This window comes from Taeniopygia guttata, chromosome 3 (genome assembly GCF_048771995.1).
Source record: "Taeniopygia guttata chromosome 3, bTaeGut7.mat, whole genome shotgun sequence".
NCBI lineage: Eukaryota > Metazoa > Chordata > Aves > Passeriformes > Estrildidae > Taeniopygia > Taeniopygia guttata.
In genome coordinates this window covers 56,355,891-56,377,974 of record NC_133027.1, presented here as the reverse complement: position 1 = coordinate 56,377,974, position 22,084 = coordinate 56,355,891, and the positions used below count along the sequence as shown (strand labels likewise).

General features: G+C 39.0%; 1 long non-coding RNA gene across 11 annotated transcripts in view; it reads right to left on the bottom strand.

Annotated features, from left to right (window-relative positions):
* LOC115494330 (uncharacterized) overlaps positions 1–22,084 on the bottom strand; it is a 49,624-nt gene that overhangs the window by 5,641 nt on the left and 21,899 nt on the right. For 4 of the 11 annotated variants that reach the window (XR_012055042.1, XR_012055049.1, XR_012055046.1 and 1 more), the window contains 4 exons: positions 6,962–7,155; positions 3,890–6,788; positions 3,393–3,477; positions 27–791 (listed from right to left, as the gene is read on the bottom strand). This is a non-coding gene — a long non-coding RNA (uncharacterized lncRNA). Of the gene's footprint in view, positions 1–26; positions 792–3,392; positions 3,478–3,889; positions 6,792–6,961; positions 7,156–22,084 lie in introns of those variants that run through there. The other 7 variants (XR_012055048.1, XR_012055051.1, XR_012055043.1 and 4 more) reach the window with 6 other exon arrangements.

The following is a 22,084-nucleotide window of genomic DNA, read 5'->3' as shown; positions in this document are numbered from 1 at the left end:
AGAAAAAGACTCACGTTGTTTCTTGGTTTTGTTGTTGTTTATTCAATTTCAGAATTTGTATTTTTTTAACATACAAATAGGAAATAGCTAGAGATGGGTGCAGCCTTTTGTGTGTCTGTTCCACAGCTCCAAAACAGATATAAACCAGATGTAGTTTGGAAGCTGAGAAATTACAGAAGTACAGGAGTAAATTCAAACCAGCATATCAACTGGTTGCATTAATTATCTTTGGGTCAGCCTAGTATTGATGTAGTCAAAGGTTCCTTTAGTTTTGTATATGTTCCCCTCTTCAGAGTACTCAGACAAGATAAAGAGTCTTAATCTGAATTTACCTGTAGTTTCCAAAGATTTTTATGCATCTCCACTTTATCAAAGCAGAATATGCTAAAGGGTGTCCATGAAATGAAGGTTTGTTTATTGCACTTGCCAGCATCAAAGGCAAAAACTGGTCAACTTTTCCTTAATTTAATAAATTACCAATTAAGAGAAATTTTTGATCACTGATCCAGGTATCAGAAAAGAGATAATATAAACAATTAAACACTCAAGTAAACATCTTTTCCTCTCCTTCCTCAGGCTCAATTTAGTCAATTCAGTCCACCTGAATTCCTGCAGTGAAGCCATGGGTGGTCCTTGAAGTTGGATTGTGCTCATAACAGCTGCTGCCTGTTGCTCTGTGCTCATTGGCTTCTTTCTTCTCCATGGTGCTTCTCACTGGTTTTCTTCGACTGTGTTGATGCTATGTACAGGCTTTCCAGGATCACCTCCTCCAGTCTCAAGAACTGCCCATTCTGAAATGAAGGAAATCATGAAGGCCTGAATGGATGAACAAGAATATCCTGATCAGCCTCAAATATAAGAGGTCAGGGCAGGGAGAGGTGACACAGAGGGAACACAGAGACATTGCTGCATTGTTCAGGAATGGGGTTTGTAAAGCCAAAGCCCACCTGGAGTTCATTCTCATGAGAGACATGAAGGCAACAAAAAAACACTATAGAAAATGTGGATCTATTGCTGGATAGGACTGCTACCCTTTGCCAAAAGACACAGGAAAGTACATGGTGTTCGGGCCTTCTTCAGTTTGGTCTTTACTGATAAAAGCAGCCTTCAGGAATCCCAGACTCTTGACGTTGCAACTCAGGGAAAGTCTACTGCAAAGACTTACCCTCGGAGGCTGAGGGTCCAATCAGGGAACTTCTAAACAAACTGGACAAGTGTAACTCCATAGCACTTAACGGGATACACCCATGAATGCTGAGGGAGCTATGCAGAGTCACTGCAAGGGCACTTGCCCTTTACAGATCCTGGTGATTAGGGCAAGTTCCTCATGATTAGCAGAAAGGACAATTCAATTTCACCATCTCTCTATGTCACATATTCCTCCAGGGGCATTGTCTTTGGTCTGGGTCTGGAAGAACTTCCTTTATTGATCTGATTTTTAAAAAAGACATATATATATAAAGAAGAAGCTGATGGGCTGGAGTCCCGGTGATTAGATTCCAATCAGGACCTGAGCTTCAATGCAGTTGTGGACTGTTGGAAGACTAAGAGTGTTGTCTGCTCTCTGTTGCATAATTGAACTGTGTGAACAATAGGCTTGCACTTTCTACAAAGAATTAGAGTATGAATTGTCTTTTTTTTATCCAGAATAAGTCTGGTTTGAAAAGTTAGTAAATTGCACAAGGTAGGTGGCAGCATCTGTCACTCTTTAATCCCTTTTGTAATCCTTATGAAGTTTCCACCTGAATTACAGATGGAGGAAAAGGAATAAGGATTTACTTGGAAATTTGTGTAAACTTGTCAGTGAAAACATTTTAATTGATCATGAAAAGAATATATGGAATTAAAATAGTTAAGAACTGAGGAAAATCACATTTGTTTCACATAAAATGAAATGAGCAAGTGGGGTAGGAAGATATTTCTTAACACTATAAGAATGCTATTATGACTGACTACCCACATTTAGAAGTGGTAAACAGTGTAGAGTGAGAAGAATTGCATATAACTGCAAGCGATGTTGTGACATTGAGCAATGCACAATGTTGGCTGCATATATGGAAAACAGCCCTCTTCATCAGAAAATCTGCTGTAGAGAAGCAGACCTAACTCCACCTTAGTTTTCTGTAAGTGTTCCAGTATCAGGCTAAGGAGAGTTTTGGGAGATGTACCATACCCAGGATACACTACTGGCAGAAGGATATTCTTGTTCCTGAGGACTAGTAATGTCCCCTGTTCAATGTCTGTATAATTGGTCCCTGTCTCCTGATACTATATACATCTTCCCATACAATTCCATTCATCAAGCTGTGTTTTAAAACCAGTTTGGTTCCTTGCTCCAGACTCATCATAGTCTGCTAAAACTTTGCAGTACTGCCAGTTCTTTCAGTTTCTAACCCAGAATGTGATTCATAGTCATATTAAAAAAAAAAAAAAAAAAAAAAAAATCAGTGCAACATAGTCTTTAAGCTCAGAGTGTTCCTTCCCCTGCTTTTCTTTACTCACCGATGTACTTGGGGAGTGCAACCCATGCTTTCTTTCACTGTCCCTCTCAGTCTCTACCTTGCAAGATGGAACTCTCATCCACTGGCCATTTAAATCATCCTCTCTGCATGTTTTGTTTAAATTCACTTTGCTGAAGGAAATGCATTAGAAAATGTATTTAACCAGAGGTTAAATGCCCAGTGATGCTTTGAACTCATCTCTATACTATGCTGAAAATATCATATCTGATAAATCTTAGGATAACATGTGACTTGTTCAGGACTGGTCCTGTCTGTTTTTCAAAGTCATCCTCTGACTGGCTAATACCTTAATCTGCTGCAGCATACACTCTATTGTGACTTCCAACAAATGTGCTCCCAGTTTCCAATGGAAAATTTTACTATATACTTCTAGGTGTGTAACTCCTGCACTTTGATGATTTAAATTCAGGACAGAGATCTAAATCACTTAATAAACAGAACCCTGTTGCTATAATAGTTCTCTCCTCCTTGAGAGTAGTTAGCTCTTTCCTTTTTACAGAGAAAAAGAATGACCTAAACAGAAATACAAAGCATTGCATGTTTGTATGACCTCACCCTAGTCTTGTCTCTTTGGAAAGCACCCTACACTTGACATGCATTCCAAGTATACACTGCTTTGTAAATGTTTTTTTATTCCCTCTTCACAGAACTTATTTTAAGCCACTAGTTCATAAACAAGGGTCACAACCTTACTTTTATGCACAAGCTTGCCAGCATAATTGAAAGTGGGGTCATGATCCCAGAAGTGGGACTTGACAGACAGATGTTCTGAGATTCAAAACCCCTTCTGACCTCTTTTAACACCATTAAAGTCTCTAGTAGTGTGAAGCACATCATGAATGCAATGGCAGAAGATGAACCTCCACTTACCATTACTCGAGCAGTTGTGATGAACTCTGAAGCCCAAGCAGCAGTCACATTTCTGGGCCCAAGACATAACTCCTAAGTGTTTTCCCTATGTGCAATTAAAAATACAATCTTCTTTGTTTCCATACAGGGTGTTTTTAAGCAAGTACAATGAAAATAATATAGGAAAGTTCTTAGTAATACACATGCACTTCATAAGTCTATTCTAGGCCTGTCTACTTAAGCTGTGAAATTATTCTGACATGCTGATAAAGTTTTTCCAGGCTTCCATTGGGATCATATACATCATTCCTCTCAGATAAATTTCACTCAGTTATTCCTGTGAGCTAAAATAGTTTGGTTTAATTACAGAACTGTTCATGCCCAGATAATGCTCTGGAAGGAATTCAGGAGCTAACATAGCCATTTTCAATAGAAAAAGGGCAGAAGATAAATAGATGCATAGTCCTGCTGCCACAAACATTAAGTAGGTCTAGGACTGGCACAAAATTAAGAAATACCTTATAAGAGTGACTGTGACCAATGACGAAATGTGTGCCAGAGCACTCTGATCCCACAGTTGTCTGGATAGTCACTTGTGTGTATCCTTCTCACTTGTGTACCCAAGTCTCCTTCCCAAGAGCATGAAATTGGCTTTCTCTCACTTCAGAACATGGTTGGGAGGCAAGGAAACATGTATTCAGATCTTGGAGTTGAGAAGCTCCCTGGAGTAAACAACTTTAGACAGTGAGGCTATGTCTGTGTTAGTAAATTACACAGTGACCAGAACAGTCCTGTGCACTGGAATGCAATTGTCTCTACAGTTCCTGTTAGACAGCTCCCAGGTATGCTTGAGGTCTTTGCCAGCCAGCACCCCCAAATAATTCCTAGATAAAATCTGTGGTCTGAACATTCCCAGGATCATTCTCAGTGGGGACTTTGTGTGAAAATCCTCTATTTTGGAATCTGAAAGAGCTTATTACAATGGAGATAGACTCTTCAACCCAGGAAACTGGTTTAAATTATATATGTAGAGTGTTTAATGTTCCATTAGCTTCAGTAAAGTTATTAATGATCTGTTATTGTGGTTAAGTTGTTGGGGTCCTTACTGTAGGAGGACAGTGAAGCGGCTTTCTGAAATACTCTGAGCAAGAAGCAAGACTGTGAACCCCTTTCAGCAGACCTGAAGGAGGCAGAAGTATTCACTTTGTTCTTTTTCTTGTTGTGTATATGCTCATCATCAATCCTGTCTACTCCAGACCTCAGAGACAGAGATGGCAGTGATGATTGGGGAAGGATATGCCAGCAAAAGGCATAAACTCTTGCTGGTGGTGGATCCCCTGTGACAAATGGCACCCACAGTACAGCTTAGCCCTTTCTGACTGGCAAAGGCAGTAACCATCATGTCCACTGGTCTCAGCCAGAAGTTTAGCAGACTAATGCTTCAATGATCTATACCCTAATAAGAAAGTTTCCATCACTGTGACTAAAGTTTCTGCTTTAAGTGTCAATACGTCCTTTCATTCTATCATTTATTTATTTTTTTCCTGTAGAATAGTTTATGTCCAATAGATACCTTCTTCTGTCATGATGATACTGCCTGGTTTTCCTTTTTCTCCTTATGAACCACTGACAGCCTTTCTTTCTTTTGATACTATATTCTTCTCTTTTAGTCTAGGCTTATGTTTTATCTCAGTGGTTCTTCTGAATTTCAATTAGTTTTGCCACAGTTCCTAATTATTGTCCCAAATTTGCCAAAAGGAACCAACATGCCTCCAGAGAATAATATTTACATCTCTACTTACATCTTTTGATACTTAACATCTGTAAATTATTGGGCAAATGTCTACGTTCAGTACTTAAAAAAAATAAATCGTCCTCTGCTCTGATACTGATATTTTGAGATCTGTGGCTCTGAGCCCAGGTGTTTTGTTGTATCCAAACCCCAGAAGACAGCAGGCAGGATTGTGCATCAGCAACCAGGCTGTTGCCATTGCTGTATTTAAACTGCTTTAGACACTGGACACTTTTGTCAGAATTTTTTCCACTGTGCTTCAACACATATGTTCAGCTACAGAGCAGCTCTTGAACAATGGGAGTTGTTTGTATTTGTCTCTGAATTTATTAAAATCCAGGTAACGGCATAGTGTGTGCTGCCCCAGGCTTTTTCAGTCAAAATGACTGAAAAAAACCTTCTAAGGTGACACAAGTTTTCACTACAACTTTTATCCCCTTAAAATAAAATGACAAAAAAAAAGAAAAACTGCTAATGAATATTCATGACCACATGAGTATACAGGTCTGGTGGCTATAGGTGCACTTGTAATCATATGGAGAACTCAAACAGTGGGTCACAAAGACAGCACACACCTGTGAGAAGGCCTGAATGACTATGCAGTGGAATATAGAGATTGGGTCATATGAGAACTAGAACTCCAGGGTCCTCCTCAGTGAATTTTACAATCCAGACCAGACTCCTAGGGAGATCTGCCACCTCTGCGTGCCTCCCCAACCTGCTCCCAACTTCTGGTCACACCTGCCTCCCAAAGACAGCATGAAACCCCAGCTCTGTTGGCTCTGCATGTGCACCCACTGCCCAGCCCAGATCTTTGGGATCCAAAGCTTTGTACAGAGTTCCCAAATACTGGAGTCGATGTGGTGGCAGCAGTCCAAAAAGTCTGCTTTGTAAGAAGGGAAAAGTTCTTTTTCCCTAGCCAGCCTGGAGACCCCATGAACTCTCCCCAATGCCCACAGAGCTGCTTGCACTACTAGCAAGGAGCAGCCAAACCAATTAGTGCCTACTCTTTCAAAAGGACACAGGCCCTTGAGCCATGCCAGACATGAGACACTGGGCCCTGTAAGAACTGGAGCATAGACAGGTCCAAGATGGCTTGCTTCCTTTTAATTACTTACAGTTATAAATCTGAGAGTATAAATTCTGCAAGGCTAAACAATATCTTCTCCCATGACTTATTAAAGTTGAATGGCACGCAGCCTTGTTCTTTTGCCATGCTGTTTCACAGAGCTCCGTCTCAGACCAGTTGGCGAAACCCACTTTAAGATGAAAAGCTTTTGGAAAGAGAACAGCACATTCTGAGCACATAACAAGTATGCTGAGGCAAGAAAGGTTTCTCTTATTTTTAAAGATAAGCTCATTAGGGATTGGGCTTGTGTTTTGTAAGTGATGTTGCAATGGCAACAAACTGGCTCCTTAATCGTCCTAGGTGGAATAAACTCACCTTCTCACATCTGCATGCTTCTGTCCCTGCCCAGATACTCTGTTCTTCTTACCTTCCAACATGCTGAAAAAACTGCAGGGTGTGCATTCTCCCTTACTCTGCCCAGGAGAGTTGTGTTTGACTGATTGGCTGATGATTGTGGGCCACTTCTACTCTCTCTCACCAAGTGTAAGGTGGTCTTCTGCTGAAGCAAAGAAGCAAATAAAGCAAGTTCTAGAAGCTGTTTGCAGCTGTGTCCTATATACCTGCAGCTGTGCTTTTCATAATCTCTGCTTCCATTGCTTTCTAGTACTGAAGCATTCTGGTTCACAAAGAGCAAAACCATTAAGGAAAATTCTGACCATATTCTCTTACCTGTCTACTGGATTTCCTTCTTTTTGCAGGAGGCTAACAGTTCTTGTTCTTTTCTCCAAGGCCAACCCACCTGCATCACAAATAACAGCTTTCGTGTTTTCCCACTTCAGGTTAATCACTCTTCCTTCCCCAGACCACTTCTTAAAATCCACAGTCTGAATCTTCTTCAGATTTCTCAAGTTTGGTATCAAACCCTAGGAAAGAACAAGGAGGTTATGACAGCTTCAAAGGGTATGTAAAGCCGAATCAAAACATCTTCGGCCCCCTTTAGAGAAATAGGTACAAGTGGCCATTATGTGGCACATGTTGTTACTCCTTGTTTTGCTGCTTTGCCTCAGGTTTTAAGAGTGTGTCTGTTCCAGCATTTCTGGATCCCAACATGAACATTGGAGGCTTTTCTCTAGCAGTAGTATTTTCTCTGAATTATTTCATCTTGTTCTGCTGTTTCCACGCAGAATGACAACAGTAACACTGTTATGGTCTGCATTATATTTGTACCTACTTGATTGCTACTTCTATATTTTCCACTGAACAGTGGACAGGGGGATGGGTGGTCTCCGCCCTTTTAACTAGCAAATAAAAAAGAAATGATGTAGTAATTTGACTACTTTGTCTCACTTTCTGAGACTAGCTTTCATGTTACAAAAACTCAAGTTGTTTCCGTCATTAAACTCACAAAGCATTTGAAAAGCCAATTACTTTTCTTGACCTTGGTGTCTGAGATGTAGCTTTTCAAAACTCTTTTTTGGCTGCATCAAAGAAGAGTTTTTACAATTTTTACAAGGTTGTGAAAAATAATGACAAAAATATAGAGCATTATTAGGGGAAAATACTGACTGTGGTGTCAAAAGGAATATTAACTTTGGACCCAAAAGGGACATTGACTGTGACATCATAAGAAAAACATTCTTAAACATTGTGTTCCAAGCAGGAAAAACTAAGAAGTCTTGGCTTGAACTGATGGTAAATGCTGCCTTGCTGAAGCAATTTGGTTTTGTCCACGCTACTGTTAATTATGTGTATATATACATGCCTATATAAATGTTCTCATGAGAAAAGAAAATCTTTTTTTTTATAATGACAAAGTGGTAGCATCATGTTTCATTCCAGATTAAAATATTTTACATTATCCAGATCAAAGTAAATATTTCAATAAAAACTGACGAATTATTTCCTTCAGTTGGGCAGAAGAGAATGAGAAGAAAAACAAAAAAGGGAAGAAGAAAGCCACAGAGACAATTAAAAGTAGAAGAGTAGCAGGAGGCAACCAAAACAGAGCACAGATTTTATCAGATGGGCATACAGAGAAGTTGGCTGGCATGACGCTGAATTAGGGGCTGGAGAACAAAAACGATCCTGTGAACACTTTTCTTTGCTTTGATGCAGTGACTAGCCTCATACCTAAGATGAGAAAAGACACTGTGTACAAGTGCCACACTATTTTATGATGACTTGACATATGACATTAATCATTTTTCCTCACTAGAAGCCGCTTGCCAAGTATTGTTCTCTGTTCTGGGAGTGCATTCAATGAGCACTGCACCTACCTAACAGACTGAAAGCTGGCCTAGAGTTTCACTTTGAAGGTATTTTGCAGGAGCTTTCCTGTCATAACGCATTCATTTCTATAGGATTCAAAATCTTTAGCACTTTAAGAGCTACGTGGGGACACAGGTATGTGGGGTTCACTCACGCAGTTCAAGTGTCCTGCTTCCAACAGGCTCCATTTACCATCAATCTGGGATGGAAACCACCCAGACAACTGCATAAAGCTCTTGTGGTGGGAAATGCCTTCCTGGTTCCTGTGGAGATCAGCATGTGCCCTGAAGCATGAGATTTGATTACCTTCCTCCAGATCATAAAACTTTTAATGCTATTAGAAAGCCTTAGGCATTTTCTTGAAATACAGCTACCATGTCTAGCTTGATGACCCCCTACAGAATAGGCCATGTGCCTGGTATTTCCTTCTACTAATCATCAATCATTAATATCATCACATGAGCCCTGTACATAACCATATGCCCCTTTTCAAGAAGCAACCTGGTCTTTTGAAAATAAAAGATCAGTCTCAAATTCAGAGCAAATAGGACAACTTGCTTACAAGAAAGGTCTATTCCTCTACTTCCTATGAGCAGCTGTACACACACCACTTGCACACATTTGTCACCTGTGAAAAGTAGGTCCAGCCTGATGATTAGTATTTTGCCCAGAAGCTTACCCTCAGCCTTGTGCTACACCTGCTGTTGGGCCCAGGGGCTTAGGTAAAAAAAAAACCCTGCGAAGTAACCATGGTTTGGAGAACATCAGGTCTGAGCTGTTCTGGGAGGAAAGGAAAAATAAAGCAAGGCAGTGAGTTAGTTTACTGTAGGCTAAGCCTGTGATCCTCTGTAGTAAACTGATGGGCAAAAAATGTTGTCATTTTCTTGATCTGCAACATAACTAAAGATGACCACGAATAATTTAGGGAAAAATTTAGTTCGTTATTCTTTTTTCTCTAACCCTGCATCCTGCATATCATTAATCTGTACAGAGCTCTTACATTCCCTTAGACAAGAAAAAATGCTCTTTTTTAGACCTGTTGGTACCCAAAGGTTTGGTGGAAGTAAGAGCCCTGCATCTCACCTGAACAGATATACCTATAGCATCACTAGCAAAATCCTTGCTGCCTTAAAGAAAACCAGGAATTCATTCAGTGGCTTTACAAAAGCTTCAGGTTCTGCAATTTCTTTACAATAATACCTGTGAAAGCTTAGCTCTAGGGTTACCCTCTCGGCACTTTTCTACCACTATCTTAACAGGTTTTACAGGCAGTACAGTCAGATGGATTATACCAAACCCTGCTGGGGTAACTCACAGAGTGGCCCTGCAAGCAGACTCCTTTCTAACAATACAGTGGTGTGCAGAATGCTGTGGTCTTCCCTCCTACAAGGATCAGGAGACATACATACAAAGACATATCTATATCTAAAGTCATCAAAAGATATGAAAATGAGAACTAAAATAATTACTTCCATGTTGAATACCTGTGTAGGTGGCACAGAAGAGCTGAGAGTAGAAAAACAATGATCTCTACCACGTAGCAGTAATTTCCTCCATCTCTATTTAGACATATAGCTGAGTAGGGATTGAAAGCATTACAATTGCCAGGAAGAATATGCCATATCTATAAAGTTATGCTGGAAGGTGTTGATATATAAACATGTTTTAAATAATAAAAGTGCAGCCAAATATATATTGCTCTACATAAATATCTCACATTTTCAGAAAAAGCATAAATAATTGAGATTAAAATGACCAGTAATGTATGGGTAATACATTGGTATGAGAGTGAGAGGGGCAAAACTCCATCTCACAAAATGACTGGAATTAGAATGAGGCAAGGACAGCTGTTCTTCTAAGGGTTTTGTTGACTAAATTCTTTGTTATCAAATCTTAATTTGATATGTTAAAATAAAGGGAAGAACTCAAAATTAAATTAAGCTGGACTAGCAAGTTTTTATTTTAAGATGACATCACATGTTTTTACCGGGTTTCTACCTGAAAGCACTTTTCACTCATGACTTAGAAAATGGAGAAGGTTGACTGAGCTGCAAAATTGAGATCTGTATTTTTTAATCTCCTTTTGTCTTCAAATTTTAAGAAAATTTGTAGCAAGCCTTTTTTTGACACAACCAGTTTAAATAGCTGCAATTGTCTGTGAGTCCTTGAATGAATCTGCACTAGAACATTTTCCCTGACATGACACCAGACAAATTTTTATCTGCCTACTGTCTTTGGAAAGGCCACTCTGAACCTTTCAGGCCTCAATCAGTTTGTCACTAGACTCAGAGTAGAATATTGTCTTTCAGAAAACATGTATCTGTTCATATGTTGTTGTTCTCTGTAGGAACCAAAGAGGTGCACTTTTTCTTTCTGACTTTTTTTTTTTTTTCTGACACCTTATTTATGCAGTTTCTATATTAAACTGGGGCAATCTGTGAGAAAGTATTATCTGCTAAGAGGAGATCTGGAAAAAGCCAAATTAGAAACATTTCTTATGGTTGTGTAATAATCGGTTTTTCATTGAATTAGAGAAGCAAGTACAGGATAAGCAGGGAAATTATAGTACTTTAAAATAAGTATCTTATGAGGATTCTGAGACTTGAATTCCTTGCTATACATATAGAGTGAACCAACTGATTGTTGAAGGCATGTTTGTTGAGGATTAGCCTTCATGTAAAGGATGCATATTTCCTAAGCCTCAGAAAATCTGTTTTTAATGTTCAACTGGCATAAAACAAACCAAGAGTAACGAACCCTTAAAATCTATATTGAAAGTTTATTGGAGACCTTTGTTTCAAACTGTCACTGAATTATTTCTTAGCTAATGGCATCAACATTTTATTTCAGAAATACAGAAATAATCACAGGCTCTCATTTTTATTGCTTTTCACTGAAAAAGTCATGATTTGGGTAATTAGGTATGCCATTTTAGATTAATCCCTTCTGTTTCTTAGAAGATGAAAAAGGGTTCCTCTCCACATTTGCATACATTAAAACTTTTAACTGTTGTCTACTGTTCATGCCAGCATTCTAATGACTTCTTTAAGTTAATAATATTAAGGCTTGAGAAGAAAATTATTGATTAAAATAATTCTCATAAGCTTTCTTACTGCAGTAGCTCAGTAAAAACTTTGCAGGTGGCATTGATGGGTGTGAAATAAGCATCACTCTGAAGCTGTGTACCACTGCAAAAGGGTTCATTGCTGCACTGCACTAACAAAACTGAGAATTACTTTTTTCAGGCAAGCAACTGAAGATTAACTTGACCTCTTGAAATATTATTTCTCTTTCCAGAGGATTTTGTGGAGCTTGTGTCAAGCTATGGGAAATTTTGAGCAGGTTCTCTTATGCTGCTCACACTCTGTTGGTGCTGGCCTCTGTAGCCCTTACCTTCAGCTCTAGATCACAGACAACAGGTCCCACAAGGGCAATGCACTTACATTACATATTTGCCAGCTGATCCTTGCACTGATTCACTCAGAAAGACCCCTGACATCAGTGCTTGTTATTTGTAAAAGCCCACTGTCTTAACTCTGACTACAGGCAATCATTTTCTTTCCTACCTCAGTGGGCCCAGGACTGAGACTTTTATTTATCAATTTCTTGATAGATTTGGATAGGTACTTGGCAAGAAGAAAGAAAAATAATTATTTAAATAAAATAAACTACTTCTCATTCTCATATATTTTAAATTATATCTCATACAAAAAAATTCTAAATCACACAAAACAAACAAAACCAATCAGGAAACTATCCCTGGGGAATTCTTGGGGCAATAAATATACTTCCAGAGGCATGTCACGTAATGTTAACAGTTACTTCATTGGTCTGTGCTAACTAGTGTGTTGATTCCTTTTTTGTTTTGGGTTTTTTTTTTTTACAATTCTGCAGCTCTCTGCTTCCTGAGAAACAACAAAACCTTGGATTACTCAACAGGAAACCATATTTTTTCAGAAGAATTTATTTCAACCATTGTTTTACACGTACTCTTCTGGAAAACTCAACAGAGGAACAGTTTCTCCCAAAATGGTTGCAAGGGTTTGTTCATCTGTTCCTGATGAAGAAATCCTCTTCTGCAGTTCCACAGCATTTATTTTTGAGCTGCTTCATTATGAGAATAAACAAATAGGTAAAAGCAAGTCCTCTTGTTATATATCTTAATTATCCCTTCCAGAAGCCTGGTTTAAAAAGCAATGTGTCCCCCATGACAGCAAATATTCAGAAAGTTCAAAATCAGAATTTACATAAACTCATGCTACAGAAATCGTTTGCTTCATGTTTGACAGATGTGAAATTGAAGCACAGAGTTTGAGGAAAACTAAGTCTGTTGTGGCTCAGTGACTTGTCAAAGATAACACAGGAAATATGTGACAGAGATTTTAATTTAGGTTTCCTAAATTTGTGGCTATCATCCTGACCATCCTCCTACCTTTTTCCTCTCCTCAGTAATATCACCACAGTGATCTTTACCAAGCATCCAACACATATTTTGAGAGGAAGTGGGAGGTAGCTGCTAAGACTAAAAAGAAAGTCTATGTTTTAGAAAGAAAACAAGCCCTGTACTTGCCAGCTGGCATCCACAGTTAGAAAATGAGCTTTGCTTTCTGTTCTGGGCGCAATTATAAATGCTCTTCCTTGTGGACATGTGCAAAATATGCATAGAGGAAAACTGCTACAAGTTGGGCAATAAAGTAACCAAGCAGCCAACACCACTGACACTTAAATACCCTGAGAACTGCTTTCTCTGGGAAAATGTCTGAGGAAGTTTGAGAACATTTCCACTGCTGCCAATTCTCTCCTTTTTCTCTGTGCAAAAAAAAAAAAAAAGAGGCTTACCTTTGTTTACCTTTGCTCCTGGTGTTGTGACTTAATTGAGAGAGAAACCATCCTCGCCTAAGTGGCATCATGGCTGGTCTTCAGAACATAAAGCTTTCTGCATAAAACATCTATATTAACTTAATAACAGAGAATTGCTGTGGAAAAACATCCTGAGATTGGAAATTGTGCTTATGAAGTAGCTTCATATTCCTGTGCATCTCTGGCATGCCATAGCCCTACAAAGTCTGCTGCCTCCAGCAAAACAAGCCTTTTTTTATAGAAAAGGCTTCTAGCCATCACTGCAATTGAGTGTCAGTTTTGGAGTGACCTTAAGCATGGGCCACAAGACACAGAAGCGGATGTCCTCTTTATTATCTCCTCCAGAGAGAGGCAAAGCATGTGAGAAGTTAAAACTGGACAGTTACCATTGACAAATATACAATAAAGGGGCAAGTCTGTTGTCAAACTGCATTCCTTCTCAGCAGTGGAATAAAACAGTAAGATAAGTCTGAGAAAAGTAACTCTCTGAAACTTTTTAGGAAGTGATTGTTGAGTTTTTTGTTGTCACACAGAGATGACTTTTCCAGAACCATGAGAATTCAAGAGAACTCAGTGTCCCCATTTGGGCTGAAAATGGCCATAACAAACAACTGGAGAGTGCTGATAGCATATTATCCTACATTAATTCTTCACAATATCCTTGCACTGTTCATTTTAAAAGAAGAAAAACATTTCCTGCTTGGATACATTACAGCAGAGGGCAAATGTTCTGGAATGACCCAAGAGAAAGGCAGGGGTTTTGTTTTGTTTTCTTTTGTTTTAATGAGACTCGGAGAATAATAATAGTTCAGGATACCAACAAATAGCCCAGTTGGGCTTTTGCTCTAGTTCTCAGAAGGAAGAAAAACAACCTCCCTAGACTGCAGACAGTTTTTCCATATAACTATAAAACTATAAGACAGTTTTTTGTCTTACATCTCATCCAGGAAGGTGTGATAATAATTGGAAGCTGGTATTGCTTGTGTTAGACTGTACATTAAAAGGCTTTCAAGCATTCAGACTTCTTCCTTATATTAAGGGTGATGCAGCTACCTTTTCTCGAGATGTTTCTCTTCCACAGCTGTAGTTGTAGCAGCAATGATAATGACTTTTAGTAGCCAGGCATAGAACTGACCTACTCATCAGCACTGAAGCAAACACAAAAATGGAAGAATACTTCTTATACTTAGAATATTTTTTCTAATACTTTTTAATAATTTTACAAAAGAAATTAACCAGCATTTGAAGGTGCACTATTTATCCAACTAAAATATTCTAAAATATCTTGAATAACATATTAAGTCACTAAAGTCAGAATCAGAGAAAGACAAGATTTGCAGAATCTGACGCATTTTCCCATCAGAACAAAAATATCTGGCTTTGAACTTTGACTAGTGTTTTTCTTACTTTTGTTCATCTGGCTTGCAGAGAACCTTTAACACCACTGTTTAGTGCAATAGGATCCAGGGCTATTGTTTTGATTGCATTCAAAACTAATTTCTTGTGTAACAGAAGAATATATACAAAGATATTCAACTCCTGCTTCTCAGCCCAACCTTCCATAAGGTATTATATCAACACTCACATGAAGTTTCCCCTTTCCTTAGCTCTTAGTTCAAAGGAGAAGTAAAAGAGGCACATGATTCTGCTCTCACATCACTGAAAATCAGGACTAGATCCAGAAAGATCAAGTGAGCTGTACTAGCACTGATATGCAATACTGCTCCAACTGTTGGCAGACAGAGTCCTGCCCTCTTGTGTATTTGTTCTTGTCATTTTGACTCTCTGCCTAGAACCTTTTCACATGCTGAATTTTATAGTTATACTAGCCCCTATTTGTTTCTTTTTCTTTGATGACACCCACTTTCAGACATTTTCTTTGAAGTTCTCCTGATAAGGTTAGTAAATCTTGGTAAATTATGAACACTGAATAGATTTTTAATGCTGAAAGCAGACTAACATTAGCTCCTTCTTTAGGCCAAAATTTCAATCTTTGCTATAAATCTCTGGATTATCTAATTTTAAAAGTTTTGGTAAACCAATTTGACCTCTAAGAGTAATTTTTATTTCTCTTTTTAACTCTCTACTTAAAATGTCAGGAGTCTCTTTGCTCCTTACCTTTTTTTAGCACAGAGAGAACTTAGCAAAGTGTTAATTATTAGCAACAGCTAATATATTGTAACTGGCAGCTTTAGGTATGCCCCTTCTTTCTTATAAATGGAATTGGTAACATGCAGCATTATATCTTCTCTCAAGCCTTTTTGCATCATTGCATCTCTAATATATTTGACTATGAATATACGTGAATATGTATATTGTTAATATACATGCTAACAATGGAGTAGGACTCAAATCACATAACCATCAGAAATTTATGCTGTGTGGTCAAGTCAGTTCCCCTGGATCCTTCTGTAATTAGAGAGAAGCCATTACTTCTAGACACCAGTCTTTCCACCTTCAGATCAGTGAGCTGAATTGCCTCGCTTCAGTTAGAGCCCTACCCTAGAGAGATAGAATGGACTAGATGTCAGCTTTCAAGTGGCACTGTTTAAACGGGGTGAATATGAATTCTGCTCACAGGAGATGACATTCCTAAGCACACAGTGAATGGAAAAGGATAAGACAAGAAATAGTTGAGAGATGTTGAGAGATGATAAATTTCAGTCCAGATTCTTACCATACTGTTTAAAAATGTCAACATGATAAGACTAAGGGCAGCAGAAATTTTATTAAATCACCTTTTCCCAATGTGGACCAATATTCAAGGTGAATTACAAGAAAACCTCTCAAAATATCAGGAGTGAGTGCTAAAAAATTTACACGGAAGGTAAGTTAGACTGGTATCATTGGTTTGGCAAGACAATGAAGAGTGGGCTTTTTTCTCTTTTTACAAATACAATGCAGGAGAAAAAAAACCTACAAGAAAGATTTAAATGAAAGAACAGCACTGAGAGAAGACTAGGTGGAAACATAGGGACTGAAGACACAGGATGGTTGTCAGAATGGAGCAGTGCAGCAGCATGTCTTTCTGGATGTGTGATTAACTCATAGCTTTATGTGTCACCTCAGGAGAGAGGCTGAGAGCCCTCCATTCAACAGAAATGGAGAGTGCCAGGTCTTTTGAAAGAGGTATAGCAGATGCCTCCATTTACATAGGACTCAAGCCCCTCTGTGGTGCTGACAACACTGCTAAAAACAGATTTCTTACAATAGTTAAAGGGGTGAAAAAATACTGCTTATCCTTCTCCACTCTATGCTTTCTTCATTTTTAAAGTGAACATTTTGCTAACTGCTTCCACATGTCATTTTAATACATGAACAAATGTCTCAGAAAAGTATCTTAAAAGTATTAACAGTTATTTTAGATTTCAATTTAAATCCAATATCACTCTTCCAAGATAGGAAAAGACACTTTCACAACAACCTTCTGCTCAAACTACTGTTAGGAAGATTATAACCCCTTGAAAAAGATGTGTGAAACTGAAAATACTGGCAACCATTGCAGCAGAAGATCCCCACTCTACACTCCTATAAGAAGGCTTTGGAAAGAATGATACTTATGACATCAGTTATCACTTTCTTCAAGAGCTCGAAATTTTTTCTATTAAGTTTTTTTTTCATCTTACCAATGGAGAAAAAATGTTGTTGCATCCCTAAATGGGGGCCAGATTAGGCAGTCAAAAAGGAACTAAATTACCATTACTTTAAACAGAACTTGCTGGTACAAGTAAATACTTTTTTGATGTAGCCAGTGCTGTAGAATCTGACCCAGTATTAATAGACACTACTGAAATGGTCTTCAGTTACAATCTTGTGCTCAATTTAGAATAAACTATATTAATGAGGAATGGTTTGAAGTACACAAATGCTGTAGAAAAGTGTTTATTCTGCATCAGTACCCCATTACCAAAAGTGCATTTGGTACAAGTAGATATTTTACCTTCAAGTGACTCTTGAAGGGGAAGAGACCTTACAGAGAATTACAAATTTTGTACCAAAATGAAAAGCCATTTTGAAGCAGAACTCAGTTCAGCCAAAAATATTTGCTTGCTAAAGGGTGTAGGTCAAAATAAAAATAATCCTTTAAGGGAGCAAGAGTTGAAAGGTTGGTGATAAATACACACAAGTGAATATTAAGACACAGGACACATGCAGTGTGTATGGATCTAAGTGGACATTAGATACAAAAGCAAAGCTAAGCTCTTGAAGTGCAGGCATTGTTGCAACACTACATTTTTCTGGCTGTTCTCAAAAGCTTAGATCTCCAGTTTCCTTTTACTAGGCCTCAGCAGAGCCAGGCACCTGAGAATTGAACACCAAACCATGTGTGCTCCATCACTTACAGCTGCCTAGAGCAAGTGAGATGGCACAGGCTGAGCTTTGGTATCTGATTTCCCCAAGATTTTGCTTGATGCCAAAAGAAGAGTGAGTCACTTTATGCAAACATTCAGTAAAATATAGAAACTGCAGCCTGCTAACCCTTCAGTGTTATGTTCCCTGCTCCCTCTCCCTCTCTTTCTGGCCCAGTGAGAGCTGGATTCTTCATTGCATAAACTTTCCCCTTTAACAGAAGTTGTGGAAAACAAGTTTTCCAAAAGCCAGATGAATGAGAAATTCTTCAAGGACATCTGAAAGCAGACTTCCCACGAACTCGGCAATTCTATTAGGATGAAGTAACTTGTTGAGAACTAGGGCAGGATAAATCTTACCCTAAATGTCCATGAAAGTATAAGCTATGACTTAAAATCAGAACTGGTTATCACACTCCTGATACAGAACTAGTTGGTGTTCATTATTCCAAAGCTCAGAAATAACTGGATTTGAAATGCTTTAAATTAACTTCTTGTTTGTTTATTTGTTTTTAAGAACAGTGATCTCTACTCAGGGATCAGGAAAAGTAACAGCACAGCACTTTGAGCCTGCTCACATGCAGTCACCACAGGAACAGGTCAATATTTTGTTCTTTTTATAACACGCTTTTCGTATTATGTCTTTTTGTATCTGGAGCCCAGAAACAGAGATACTACTTCAGATCATGAAGCATGTTGAAGAGCTTGCATCCACAGAAAGGCCAAAAGCAAACAAGCAACAGACCCTCTCTGCCAAGTTGGCCTCAGAACTGGGAGCCAACCTGCTGGAAAGCAGCAGCAGTGAAGGACTGCCCATAAGCCAGCAGTGTGCCCTTGTGGCCAAGAAGGCCAACAGAACCTTGAGGTGCGTTAGGAAAAATACTGCCAGCCGGACAAGGGAAGTGATCCTGCCCCTGCACTCAGCCCTGTTGAGGCCACCTCTGGAGTGTCCAGTTCTGGGCTCCTCAGTACAAGAGAGACATGGAGCCCATGGGGCAGGTCCAGCAGAGGGGCAACAAGGATAGTTAAGGGACTGAAACATCTCTCTTGTGAGTGGAGACTCTCCCACTGGAGATAGTCAAGAACTTCCTGGACACAATCCTGTGTCATGTGCTGCAGCATGACCCTGACTGAGTGGGGAAGCTGGACAAGATGGCCCACTTCCTCCTGACCCATTCTGTGATTCTGGAATCTTTCTACAGGCTACCAGTGAACCCTGGGTGTATTTTCCCTGGGCAGGATGAACTCACCACCTTAGGAAGTTGTTCTCACAGCCACATGAGGAGCCTTGAGCACCAGATGTAGAAGGGCTGCCCCTTTTTCCTTGGGTATGTCCAAGTTGCAGTCCAAATTTGTTTCTTATGATATCTGTCATGCACACGAGGACTGCAAAGTGTATGCTTGAGAATTTACACATCCTCATGAGCCTAAAGAAGTTAAGTTCCTTAGAACTCAATCCAGCTGTATTTTGGACAACCAGAAGTTTCCCATTTGCCCCAGTCAGGACTGAACTGACAGTGATGTTTTCTGCCAAGACAAGAGCTTCCTTTAACAGTGGGTGGGTAACCTGGAAGCTTTCAATCATGGGAAACAACGGGAAGTTGTAATGCTGTAAGTATCCCCAGGAATTTGCTTAGAAAAAGGAAGCTGAGGATACAAAAATTTTCTTTGTTTTAGTCTTCAAGTACCATAACAAATGGTTTGCAATATTTAATCTCACTTTTCCCAGCAAAGTTCTTTTATAAGTCTTTTTTTTAAAGACTGTCTGCTAGCTTCTGCACTTTCTGTCTCACTAAATTCCCCTTCCCTCCTATTAAAATTAATAAAAAATATATCCTGTTCTGAGCTATTGACCCATCTCATGATAGGGCACTTTTGTGATTCAGAAAGCATTACACCCCACTGATTTTGTGGTGATATCTGGCTCTCGTGGAGATGCGGTTTCTACCTACTCATCTTTTCTTTGAACTGATGTATGCATGTTATAGGACAAATTATAGAAAAATATTATAACATCCTGGACAAAATGCAGCTAGAAACTAAAAAAATCCTATGAAGGATGTGTAGCCTAACATTATTTATGTGGCTCACACTTTCTCAGATGCAGCTTCTGAGAAAATCCAACACTATATTGATCACACTTTTCCATTGCCTGCCCCTATCCTGCATTAAGCAAACAAACAAACAGAGAAAGCACCTAGAGCTGCCTTAAGAACTGAGGTTGAAGAAGAAAGCAAAATTTTTTGACAGAAAATTTGGTGACAAATTAACAAAAAATATTAAATATTGAAATATTCCATACCTCACTGAAAACGGAAGTGGCAACATAATACCAACATGCTTGGGGGTTTTATGCTATTGTTTCCCTCTTTAGGCAGAGTTCTCTGGTTAAAACACATTTTCCAGGGCACAACACTGCCTCCTTACCTGAAGAGGAGATCTGTTCCATTCCAACAGCCAGAGTGTGCCTTTTCATCAGGAAATTTGAACACAAAATTTCAAGTATACTTCTGCCCCAAAAATAATTTATTCTGACTACTGGCATTCTACTTTTCCATAGCTAGCAATATGTAGAATAGTAGATAAAGAGACAGGCATGTAGACAGGCAGACAGACAGGCAGATTTTCTACCAAAGGCAAGCATCTTCTCATGTACTGTTTTTGAAAAGACAGTTTTCAAAGACCTATTAAAAAAAAATATATATATTCTGACAGAATAACCAAACATTGAAATCAGTAGCAATTAAAATTCAAATTGCAATGTACTGAATCATAACCCACCTACAGATCTATGGTTCTGGCCACATCTGTCTCTTTATGATGAAATTAGGAAATGCACTGCAAGCTCAAGTCATGGTCCCACATGGCTAAGAAGAAGCTGGGTGTTGTTTTCCACAGAAGTAGCAGATGTGGCTGAATTCATAATCCTCAATTTGATATGAAAAGTCTTGCTATGGAAAAGTTTTTCTGATCCACAGAAGCAACAAAACAAATGGTGTGCCACATGCCATTCTCCCTGGCTAACTACACTGATAGTTGGGTCCTCTTATGACATTTTCACAGGGCAGGTTTGAACACTATATTATATTGTTATAATGTCTTTACAGTTTTCAGATCAGAAATGGCTGGACAGCTTGGAGGAGTGAAACAAGTAGTCATTTAACCTGTACCCATTTAGAAAGTGAAGTCCTTGAAAGATTCAGCTTATCATTCCTGTATGTTTTATGCAGGCAACCTCTGAACTGATGTAGAATCAATTATGTGGAAAGAAGGGATAATTTCAGTTCAGAGCTTACGCTCCCAGCTAATGGAAATAAGTCCTTTTTTTCTTGTCTCTTTAATTCTTATTTTGAAAATGTAATTATTGTCTGGGAAATCTGACTCCCATTAGCCACCTGCCAAGTACTGACTCACATCTGTGGACAAGATGTTCCCAGCTCTTGTGCATGTATTTTTATTTATTTGCAAAATGGCCACTTTCTAAATGCACAGAAAGAAAAGGAAAAGAACCCCAGCATAACCAAAGGGTCAGCTTTTGGGGGTTCTTTCCCCTTTACTTGCTTCTGTTTGCATCTTCCTACCTTTGATGTCTTTTGACAGAACTACTCCATATAGTTCAGAAGCAATCATGGACTCTCAAGCACCACTAAGAAAGGACAAATCTCCAGTCCCTGTTTTTGATAAGATGCTAATGAACTAGTCTATAGTGAATATATGGCGTCTTGATAACAAGCTGGCTAAAATAGTTTAGTTCCCATTCCCGAATATACCAGGTTAGAGCATTTCTCCTAGTGATGGCAGCATTCAAATCTAGTAACAGTCATGGTATCAGCCTTGCATTCATGCCATTTTCCAGCACACTCAGTGACATTTGGGCACTTCTGAAATTAATTTGGGCTCTTTCACGTATGTTTGTGTGTGTGTGTGTGTGCGTGTGTGCGTGTGCGTGTGTGTGTGTGTGTGTGTGTGTGTGTGCATACTGAATGAGAACTGGAAGAGAGACTTGCTGGTTTACAATGTATATGGTTCCTGAAAAGGCTTTACTGCTAATAAACACTAAGTATCACTTATAATCAATCACCTAGACTGGCATAGCACCCCTCAGATTTGGTTCAATCTCCCATCAAGACACAATGTTGGAGGGATACCCTAAGGGGAAGAGGAGCACTACAGGCAAAGGAACACTGTCAGGTGCAGATGGAGCAGGTCAGTCATTGCACCCTGAACCTTGACATCTACCAGTGGATAACTGTCAAGCAGCTGCTCTTTAATGCTACACTAGTGCATCAGTAATTTATGCAGACTAGGAAAGAAATTCCTGTAGGAGTTGCAATTTATTTCCTGTTAGTCTGTTGATGACTTCCTGCTGGCTGTT